Source organism: Rutidosis leptorrhynchoides, chromosome 5 (assembly GCF_046630445.1).
Source record: "Rutidosis leptorrhynchoides isolate AG116_Rl617_1_P2 chromosome 5, CSIRO_AGI_Rlap_v1, whole genome shotgun sequence".
Lineage (NCBI taxonomy): Eukaryota > Viridiplantae > Streptophyta > Magnoliopsida > Asterales > Asteraceae > Rutidosis > Rutidosis leptorrhynchoides.
In genome coordinates, this window is record NC_092337.1 from 242,613,295 (window position 1) to 242,626,015 (window position 12,721).

Sequence of the window (12,721 nt, forward strand, 5' to 3'; positions counted from 1 at the left end):
AATATTAAGTATTATTAGCATTATTGTGATTAACAATATTATTGTAATACATGTTATAATAATTGTTATCAAAATCATTAGTAATAATATTTTTTTAGTTTATCTACTTTTATTATTATTATAAGTATTTTTATATTTAATATTATTAGTAGTAATTCCATTCCTATAATTAATAATAAGTATTATAAATACAATTTTTATTAATTAGAATTATTATAAATATTGACTATATATTTTGAACACAGCTATAAATATAAAAGATATATAAAAAAAAGAGATATATATATATATATACTGATATATATGGATAAATACATTGTGTAAATTATATAAACTTAAACAAATATACATTATTATATATTGATATATTATACGAAAATTTTCTACGAAAAGCCAAAAATCTATTTCATGTCGTTCTCCATTCTGTAGCTGATTGATTTCGTTAGTACAAATCAGGATTTAAACACTAATACCAGTCCAAAATCAGTTAACAATCCAAATCACTTTATCTATTTTTTTTATTTTTTTTTCTTTCTGTCTGTACGATAAATCAACCTTGGCGATTTGCTTCTGTCATATAACCAATTAAGTCATGATTTTAGAGGGGAGTGATTCAGTATTTCTTTATCATTATCAATTCAGAACCCTTATAACACTTACTGGATCGAATTTAACCAAAATATCGAAGAACACAACAAGAACTCTGTTTTTGCTTCCATTTTTCAAAATGAACGATTTTGAATTAAATTTAAAATGTATAAATGCCAAGTTATTAGGAATAGTCCTTTTAAACTATCTACAAGGTTTCGAGTATTAATTTTCAGAATCAGGTATGAATTTTCTGAGTCAAACTTTTATTTTAAAAGTCAACCGTATTGTTCTTAAGGAAAATTTGAATTCGATTTCATGTTTCAAATAAAATTTATGGTTGATAAAGTTTCTAAACTTGATTAAAAACCGTTTTCATGTTATACACTTTGGCTAAAACATCCTTAAATTCTGAAATTGAAATTGAGCTCATCGTGGGTTTGTAAAACGGATTATCCAGGCTACTGTAATGTTATTTATTTTAATTATTCTATTTTGATCAAACCAAACAAGGATGCAGTATGTTTCTGTTTCGATTTTTTTAAAACTTAAATTGAATTGTTAACTAAATTTTATAAATGAAGAATTGGTTATAGTCGATCAAATTTGAGAAGAAAAAGAAGAAAATAAAACAGGAAATAAACGGGGTTATAACTAATTTGGGGCAAAAGATATCAGGAAAAATAGAATAGAGTGGACGGTTTGTGTGGTTGTCGGGTTAACGAGAGGTCTAGAGTTCGATTCTTGCTGGTGTCGTCTTTCTTTTTAAAAGCTCATTTAGTGAGGTAGTAACTTTAATATTATCCTTATTATTATTATTATTTTTATTATCATTACTATTAATATAATATTAATTATGTTATTATTATTATATTAATTATTGTTATCACTAATGTTAATATTATGAATGTTATTATCATTATTATTATAAGTAATATCAAATAAAACTTATTAGTATTATCATTACTAATATTATTATTATTATCAGTATTATTATTATTGTTATTATTAAACTTATTATTACCATTATTTTTATTTGTAGTAAAACGGTTATTTTTACAACTAGTATCATTATCAGTACTATTAGTATTATTATCATCAACACGATTTTATATAAACATTATTTTATCATCATTATTATTAAAAGTATCATTATTAAAACTATTAGAATTATCATGAAAATAAGTATTAGTATTATAGTTATTATTATTAGCATTATTAAAAAATGTATCATTATTTTTAAAGTTACAACTTTTGTTAAAACCAGTATTACCATTAAAATTAACATTTTTATCAAAATTATCAAAATTACTATTGAAATTGTTAGTACTATCATTATTAAGAATTATCATGAGTTTATCAAAATTAGTATTATTTTATCATTTTTATATAAAAATAAAGATGATTTATATAAAAATATACATAACTTAACTATATTATTATTATCAATACTACTAGTAATATTATTATTATTATTACAATAAAAAAAAGTAGTTATATAAAACCATATCTAATACCTATAATCTAACTCTATTATTATATTAATTAATTATTCAAGATATATAAAATAAATATATTTAAGTACTAATGGAACTCATAATTCATTAAAATAACAGTTGAATCACTAATAATAATATATATATTTGTTCAACTACAAGTATATGATTTAATATATATACGAATGATATAGGTTCGTGAATCTGAGGCCAACCCTGCATTGTTCAGTTGTTCAATATAGTCATATGTATTTTTACTACAAAATACATTAGGTGAGTTTCATTACTCCCTTTTTAAATGCTTTTGCAATATATATTTTTGGGACTGAGAATACATGCGCTACTTTTATAAATGTTTTACGAAATAGACACAAGTAATCGAAACTACATTATATGGTTGAATGATCGAAGCCGAATATGCCCCTTTTTACTTGGTAACCTAAGAATTAGTAAACCAGTCTACTAATTGACGCGAATCCTAAAGTTATATCTATTGGGCCCAACAAACCCCATCCGATGTAGCAGATTTTTTAGTACTTCGATGTTGTTTTATATCATGTCCGAAGGATTTCCCGGAATGATAGGGGATATTCTTATATGCATCTTGTTAATGTCGGTTACCAGATATTCAATCCATATGAATGATTTTTGTCTCTATGCATGGGACGTATATTTATGAGAAATGAAAATGAAAATATTGTGGTCTATTAAAATGATGGAAATGATTATTTATGTTAAACTAATGAACTCACCAACCTTTTGGTTGACACTTGAAAGCATGTTTATTCTCAGGTACAAAGGAAATCTTCCGCTGTGCATTTGCTCATTTTAGAAATATTACTTGGAGTCATTCATGACATATTTCAAAAGACGTTGCATTCGAGTCGTCGAGTTCATCAAGATTATTATTAAGTCAATTATAGTTGGATATATTATGAAATGGTATGCATGCCGTCAACTTTCATTGTAAAGAAAGATTGTCTTTTAAAATCGAATGAAATGTTTGTAAAATGTATCATATAGAGGTCAAGTACCTCGCGATGTAGCCAAATGTAATGTATTCGTCCAGATGGATTAGGACAGGTCATGAAAGTTGGTATCAGCATGGTGGTCTTAGCGAACCAGGTTTGCATTAGTGTGTCTAACTGATAGTCGTTAGAATGCATTAGTGAGTCTGGACTTCGACCGTGTCTGCATGTCAAAAGTTTTGCTTATCATTTCGTGTCGAAAATTACCTTCTTATCATACTTAGGGAATCACTTGCTTATTATCTTAAAGTCTAGACACGTCTTATTGCCTCTATTGCATAGACAGTGTATAGATAAATTCATATCTTAGCATATCTGTTATTGTTACATTTGCCTGACAGCTTCCGTACATTCCTCCGTAACTTATGGGATTTTAGTATTATATATGCATATGTAAATTATGTATTACAGGGTACTAATATACATCATATAATCTATTTTTTTATCAAAAATCCTTCATCTGATCGTACGAGATGAATCCCTGAACCAGTTCGAATTCCTCAGATTCCGATATAGAGTTTCACTCAAGCTTCGAAAGCAGTGACACTGGAATGAATCAACCAATCAGCTATCCCTAATTCATCTGATGGGTTCGTAGTCGACTTAACCGATGGAGATGAGAAGAAGGCGATCCCTTCCACCCACCAACCTGCACTCTTGGCGAAGAACATGAAGCATTCACCGGCGAACCAATCCGAAATACTATTTTTGCCCTCATTACCCAAATATATAGCCATGATTATATATTATCTCAAATTCAAAACCTTATTCATTCGCTCGTTCCGACCGAAAATCATCCCGGAATAGTATAAGAAGTCAATGAACTTCGCGCCCGAGTTGTAGCCTTGGAAAATATGGTGCAAAACATACCAGCTTCAGCAACATCACCGGCACCAATAGTACCATCAGTAACAGCAACCGTACCATCAATAACACACACCTCAACATCTCATTCTGTACATCGATTATAATCATCAATCTACGTATCGTTCTACATTATTTATCTTCGTTCGACATGATGATTATGTAATCTCTAATATTTTAGAGATTATGTACTCTAATTCTAACCAAAAAGCAAATGAGTTTAATGTTATATTAACTCATTAAATCCATAATTACATCTGAAGAAAATATATATGTATATATGTTTTCATAAAGATTCTAATTAAAAATTCTTTTGTACAAACTGTTAACGGTGAAAATATTTTAACGGGTAGGTAATACCCGAGGAATATTTAGATTTCACATTAATAAGTTACACTGTAAATTCTTCGAATTTGATTCAACGATCATTTACTATCCTATTTACAACCACCGACATACGTATCCGTTCACCAAAGAATAACTATTTTCATTCAAATTCAATTTCATATTTGGATTTTGATCTATCAGAATCCAACAAGTGGCATAATGAAGAAATAATGGACACAATAAAAATTGATTAGAAACAGACTAATTAACAATACGAAATTTTGTTAAGAAACCACGCTAACAAGATCCTAGCTAACTGTTCCTTACTAACTGTTAATTACGTATTACATTTTATTTTATTGCAATTTAATTATCGCAATTTATTTATCGCAGTTTATTTATCGCAATTTATATTCTCGCAATTTTATTTATCGTCATTTAATTTCTGTTATTTATTTTACGCACTTTATTTATCGTCATTTAAATACTGTTATTTACGCATTTTAAATATCGGGACAAGTATACAAGGCTTTGACATATCATATCGACGCTTATATATATATTATTTGGAATAACCATAGACACTCTATATGCAGTAATGTTGGAGTTAGCTATACAGGGTTGAGGTTGATTCTACAATAATATATATACTTTGAGTTGTGATCGAGTCTGAGACGTATACGGGTCACGACACATATTAATTAATTCGAATATTATATATTGCTAACTGTGGACTATCAACTGAGGATTACCAACATTAGACAATTAAAATGAATTAAAATATTGATTATAACATATGAAACTAAACAATTCTTCAAGTTTGCCACTTGATTTCATTTTAAACCTCAATTGTATCTTGACGATTACAATCTGCGTAAAAACCTTTCATGATTCGTGAAAACACCTCAATCCAGAGAATGAATCAACCGCACTTCAACTACGGAAGAAAAGATTAATGCATATAGTTATGCACCTGAAAACACAAGGAACCTGAGTAAACGTTAAACACGTATCTATGTTAACTCTTTTGGCATTGTTATTTCCGAAAATAACTTTGCAATTCCTTTCCAAAATTAGTCAATTTTGTCACAGCTCCAGCAAGTCAACTTCGACTTTTCGTTCTAAACAACCTTATTATAACCTTGATATATATATGCGTGCTCTTTTATTGTTACCGGGGGACCGTTTATATTCCACCACATTAGTAGTAAACTTACCAACAACTTCGTTGAACTTTGACTTTCCAAAAAATCATTATAATTATCGAAACCTTATCCGCATCTTGTAACGATAATTGCCATACCAATTATCGAGAATCAGCAATCAGTATTTTGAATTTCGCAGCATTTCTACATCAACAGTTATATGTATACATATAACATTTATCTCTTAGAATTAAGATATTTCATTCTGAAATTTTGAAAAAAACACACAGCCTACCAATCAAAGCATTGAACTTTGAAAAAGCTGAATGAAGCAACAGAAACTGTAGACAACCGTAAACGACCTTAATTGTCGGAAATTTGATGATATAAAAAAAATAGTATGTTGGAAAAGCTCAGAAAAGTTGAAACTAGAAAACGGATTGAGCTAATCATGAAGGAGACCGAGGACAAATACAAGGACCAAACCCTATATTCAAAGAATCCAGGTAATTCTGAATCTGTTGAAATCTTTAGAGAATATCTTGCTCCAAAGTCATGTTAAAATCTTGCGAAAAATATTTCATCATCAACCTTCGATCTTAGGAATTCCAAAATATCATCATAAATATATTTGATATTTCTGAGGATATTTTCATAAATAATCTTGTGTGAAATCATCTATCTCTTCGCGCTACCAGCGTTACATCATATAAGAAACTGTTAGTTTCTATATTCTGTAAACTTTCAAGTTAAACTATGAATGCTTTTGAAGTAGTGTTGGGAACTGATGCATGAGTTAGTATAATATAATGACACTTGATCAACGTGATTATATTACAGTAAGTCATGCTGAGTTTCTAATGGAACGTGATGATTCACAGATAATAACACCATCATGTGCCATGTTACATAACTCTTTCATTCTGCTTAACTTCTGAACATATCAAGAAAATATATTCTTGATAGTTCTATTCTCAGTGATTCTGGTAATTTGACAAATCAAATCGTGCTAATACATTCCTCTCTGCTTAGAATACTATAATCATTCGAAACTCCATACTTACGAATTCTGAACCATTACTCGCTTTACTAGAGGTCGAGAAGAGAATAAAAAGGCAAAGAGTTCCAAAATATTAGGGAAAATATAAAGCCCGATAACAACACATAAATTACAAACCGTGTATATCAATGTTTATCGCAACATAAAGACACGGGAGAATTAAAAACACTATAACCCCAAGGGCGAAGTAGAAGAAAGCAGATTCCTCCGGTGGAAATTTGAAAAGGAGAATAATTGATGCGATAATCAGGATAAGGACAAGGATCAGAACTGGATTTAGCATTTCAAAATCTTTTGGAAGTTTGAATTGAGAATGAAAGTATAGGAATGATGAAAATAATGGAACAAAATAAGTTCATTTATAGTGGAAATACCCGACAGAGCAATCGAGGTAGATGACCGCATTTAATTATAGAGATCTTATTTCCTTAATCGCTGACGAATCAAATATTATATAGACAACGAAGATTTTCTTTGAAATCCCTTGAATTCCGGAATTCAATCAAGACAACGTCAAAAGTTAAGACGAACCTTATTTTCCTAAATCCATCGTGACTACGTCAAAAGTTAAATCTCTATCTCAATCCTTTGTGATAGCTTCACTCGTACGTTTCGAGTACTCGAATTATTTTATCCATATTACTCAACGAAGATAAAACTCTATTTATCGACTCATATTCGTCAGGAAAACATTCTTATTGTTAGCTATGACGACCCCACTCAAATTTCGGGACGAAATTTCTTTAACGGGTAGGTACTGTGACGACCCGGGAATTTCCGACCAAATTTAAACTTAATCTTTATATGATTTCGACACGATAAGCAAGGTCTATTTAATTGAATCTCAAAATCTTTGAACTGTTTACATGGTTACATTTAAACCTTTGATTAATCCCGACGATTCACGAACAATTGTTTATATATATATATATATATATATATATATATATATATATATATATATATATATATATATATATATATATATATATATATATATATATATATATATATATATATATATGTATGTATGTATATGAAATGTCCCGTTCTTATTGATTAAAAATGTTCCATATTAATTGATTTCGTTGCGAGGTTTTGACCTCTATATGAGACATTTTTCAAAGACTGCATTCATTTTAAAACAAACCATAACCTTTATTTAATCAATAAAGGTTTAAAAAGCTTTACGTAGATTATTAAATAATGATAATCTAAAATATCATGTTTACACACGACTATTACATAATGGTTTACAATACAAATATGTTACAACGAAATAAGTTTCTTGAATGCAGTTTTTACACAATATCATACAAGCATGGACTCCAAATCTTGTCCTTATTTAAGTATGCGACAGCGGAAGCTCTTAATAATCACCTGAGAATAAACATGCTTAAAACGTCAACAAAAATGTTGGTGAGTTATAGGTTTAACCTATATATATCAAATCGTAACAATAGACCACAAGATTTCATATTTCAATATACATCCCATACATAGAGATAAAAATCATTCATATGGTGAACACCTGGTAACCGACATTAACAAGATGCATATATAAGAATATCCCCATCATTCCGGGACACCCTTCGGATATGATATAAATTTCTAAGTATTAAAGCATCCGGTACTTTGAATGGGGTTTGCTAGGCCCAATAGATTTATCTTTAGGATTCGCGTCAATTAGGGTGTCTGTTCCCTAATTCTTAGATTACCAGACTTAATAAAAAGGGGCATATTCGATTTCGATAATTCAACCATAGAATGTAGTTTCACGTACTTGTGTCTATTTTGTAAATCATTTATAAAACCTTCATGTATTCTCATCCCAAAAATATTAGATTTTAAAAGTGGGACTATAACTCACTTTCATAGATTTTTACTTCGTCGGGAAGTAAGACTTGGCCACTGGTCGATTCATGAACCTATAACAAATATGTACATATATATCAAAGTATATTCAAAATATATTTACAACACTTTTAATACATTTTGATGTTTTAAGTTTATTAAGTCAGCTGTCCTCGTTAGTAACCTACAACTAGTTGTCCAACGTTAGATGTACAGAAAAAAATTGATATATATTATCTTGAATCAATCCATGACCCAGTGTATATACGTCTCAGGCTAGATCACAACTCAAAGTATATATATTTTTGGAATCAACCTCAACCCTGTATAGCTAACTCCTACATTACTGCATATAGAGTGTCTATGGTTGTTCCAAATAATATATACACATGGGTCGATATGATATGTCAAAACATTTGCATACGTGTCTATGGTATCCCAAGATTACATAATATATTAGAATACATGTATAATACAATATAAGTTAGCTAGGATATGATTAATATAGATTTGTTACCAATTTTCACGTTGCTACAACAAGAAAAATTATCCAAACTTGTTTTACCCATAACTTCTTCATTTTAAATCCGTTTTGAGTGAATAAAATTGCTATGGTTTCATATTGAACTCTATTTTATGAATCTAAACAGAAAATGTATAGGTTTATATTCGGAAATATAAGTTACAAGTCATTTTTGTAAAGGTAGTCATTTCAGTCGAAAGAACGACGTCTAAATGACCATTTTAGAAAACATACTTCCACTTTGTGTTTAACCATGATTTTTGAATATAGTTTCATGTTCATAAGAAAAATCATTTTCCCAGAAGAACAACTTTTAAATCAAAGTTTATCATAGTTTTTAATTAACTAACCCAAAACAGCCCGCGGTGTTACTACGACGACGTATGTCCAGTTTTACGGTGTTTTTCGTGTTTCCAGGTTTTAAATCATTAAGTTAGCATATCATATAGATATAGAACATGAATTTAGTTGATTTTAAAAGTCAAGTTAGAAGGATTAACTTTTGTTTGTGAACAAGTTTAGAATTAACTAAACTATGTTCTAGTGATTTCAAGTTTAAACCTTCGAATAAGATAGCTTTATATGTATGAATCGAATGATGTTATGAACATCATTACTACCTCAAGTTTTGTGGATAAACCTACTGGAAAATAGAAAAATTGATCTAGCTTCAAAGGATCTTGGATGGCTTGAAAGTTCTTGAAGTAGAATCATGACACGAAAACAAGTTCAAGTAAGATTTCCACTCGAAATAAGATTGTTATAGTTATAGAAATTGAATCAAAGTTTGAATATGAGTATTACCTTATATTAGAAAGATATCTTCCTATAAATAAGAAAGATTTCTTGAGGTTGGATGATCACTCTACAAGATTGGAAGTAAGCTAGCAAACTTGGAAGTATTCTTGATTTTATGAAACTAGAACTTGTAGAATTTATGAAGAACACTTAGAACTTGAAGATAGAACTTGAGAGAGATCAATTAGATGAAGAAAATTGAAGAATGAAAGTGTTTGTAGGTGTTTTGGGTCGTTGGTGTATGGATTAGATATAAAGGATATGTAATTTTGTTTTCATGTAAATAAGTCATGAATGATTACTCATATTTTTGTAATTTTATGAGATATTTCATGCTAGTTGCCAAATGATGGTTCCCACATGTGTTAGGTGACTCACATGGGCTGCTAAGAGCTAATCATTGGAGTGTATATACCAATAGTACATACATCTAAAAGCTGTGTATTGTACGAGTACGAATACGGGTGCATACGAGTAGAATTGTTGATGAAACTGAACGAGGATGTAATTGTAAGAATTTTTGTTAAGTAGAAGTATTTTGATAAGTGTCTTGAAGTCTTTCAAAAGTGTATGAATACATATTAAAACACTACATGTATATACATTTTAACGGAGTCGTTAAGTCATCGTTAGTCGTTACATGTAAGTGTTGTTTTGAAACCTTTAGGTTAACGATCTTGTTAAATGTTGTTAACCAAATGTTTATAATATCAAATGAGATTTTAAATTATTATATTATCATGATATTATGATGTACGAATATCTCTTAATATGATATATATACATTAAATGTCATTACAACGATAATCGTTACATATATGTCTCGTTTCAAAATCATTAAGTTAGTAGTCTTGGTTTTACAAATGAAGTTCATTGTTAATATACTTAATGATATGTTTACTTATCATAATATCATGTTAACTATATATATAACCATATATATGTCATCATATAGTTTTTACAAGTTTTAACGTTCGTGAATCACCGGTCAACTTGGGTGGTCAATTATCTATATGAAACCCATTTCAATTAATCAAGTCTTAACAAGTTTGATTGCTTAACATGTTGGAAACACTTAATCATGTAAATAACAATTTCATTTAATATATATATAAACATGGAAAAGTTCGGGTCACTACAGTACCTACCCGTTAAATAAATTTCGTCCCGAAATTTTAAGCAGTTGGAGGTGTTGACGTATCTTCTGGAAATAAATGTGGGTATTTCTTCTTCATCTAATCTTCTCGTTCTCAGGTGAACTCGGGTCCACTACGAGCATTCCATCGAACCTTAACAATTGGTATCTTGTTATGCTTAAGTCTTTTAACCTCACGATCCATTATTTCGACGGGTTCTTCGATGAATTGAAGTTTTTCGTTGATTTTGATTTCATCTAACGGAATAGTGAGATCTTCTTTAGCAAACATTTCTTCAAATTCGAGATGTGGAAAGTGTTATGTACTGCCGCGAGTTGTTGAGGTAACTCAAGTCGGTAAGCTACTGGTCCGACACTATCAATAATCTTGAATGGTCCGATATACCTTGAATTTAATTTCCCTCGTTTACCAAATCGAACAACGCCTTTCCAAGGTGCAACTTTAAGCATGACCATCTCTCCAATTTTAAATTCTATATCTTTTCTTTTAATGTCAGCGTAGCTCTTTTGTCGACTTTGGGCGGTTTTCAACCGTTGTTGAATTTGGATTATCTTCTCGGTAGTTTCTTATATTATCTCCGGACCCGTAATCTTTCTATCCCCCACTTCACTCCAACAAGTCAGAGACCTACACTTTTTACCATAAAGTGCTTCAAACGGCGCCATCTCAATGCTTGAATGGTAGTTGTTGTTGTAGGAAAATTCTGCTAACGGTAGATGTCGATCCCAACTGTTTCCAAAATCAATAACACATGCTCGTAGCATGTCTTCAAGCGTTTGTATCATCCTTTCACTCTGCCCATCAGTTTGTGGATGATAGGCAGTACTCATGTCTAGATGAGTTCCTAATGCTTGCTGTAATGTCTGCCAGAATCTTGAAATAAATCTGCCATCCCTATAAGAGATAATAGAGATTGGTATTCCATGTCTGGAGATGACTTCCTTCAAATACAGTCGTGCTAACTTCTCCATCTTGTCATCTTCTCTTATTGGCAGGAAGTGTGCTGATTTGGTGAGATGATCAACTATTACTCAAATAGTATCAAAACCACTTGCAGTCCTTGGCAATTTAGTGATGAAATCCATGGTAATGTTTTCCCATTTCCATTCCGGGATTTCGGGTTGTTGAAATAGACCTGATGGTTTCTGATGCTCAGCTTTGACCTTAGAACACGTCAAACATTCTCCTACGTATTTAGCAACATCAACTTTCATACCTGGCCACCAAAAATAATTCTTGAGATCCTTGTACATCTTTCCCATTCCAGGATGTATTGAGTATCTGGTTTTATGAGCTTCTCTAAGTACCATTTCTCTCATATCTCCAAATTTTGGTACCCAAATCCTTTCAGCCCTATAGCGGGTTCCGTCTTCCCGAATATAAGATGCTTCTCCGATCCTTTGGGTATTTCATCCTTTAAATTTCCCTCTTTTAAAACTCCTTGTTGCGCCTCCTTTATTTGAGTAGTAAGGTTATTGTGAATCATTATATTCATAGATTTTACTCGAATGGGTTCTCTGTCCTTCCTGCTCAAGGCGTCGGCTACCACATTTGCCTTCCCCGGGTGGTAACGAATCTCAAAGTCATAATCATTCAACAATTCAATCCACCTACGCTGCCTCATATTCAGTTGTTTCTGATTAAATATGTGTTGAAGACTTTTGTAGTCAGTATATATAATACTTTTGACCCCATATAAGTAGTGCCTCCAAGTCTTTAATGCAAAAACAACCGCGCCTAATTCAAATCATGCATCGTATAATTTTGTTCGTGAATCTTCAATTATCTAGACGCATAAGCAATCACCTTCGTTCGTTGCATTAATACAAAACCGAGACCTTGCTTTGATGCGTCACAATAAATCACAAAATCATCATTCCC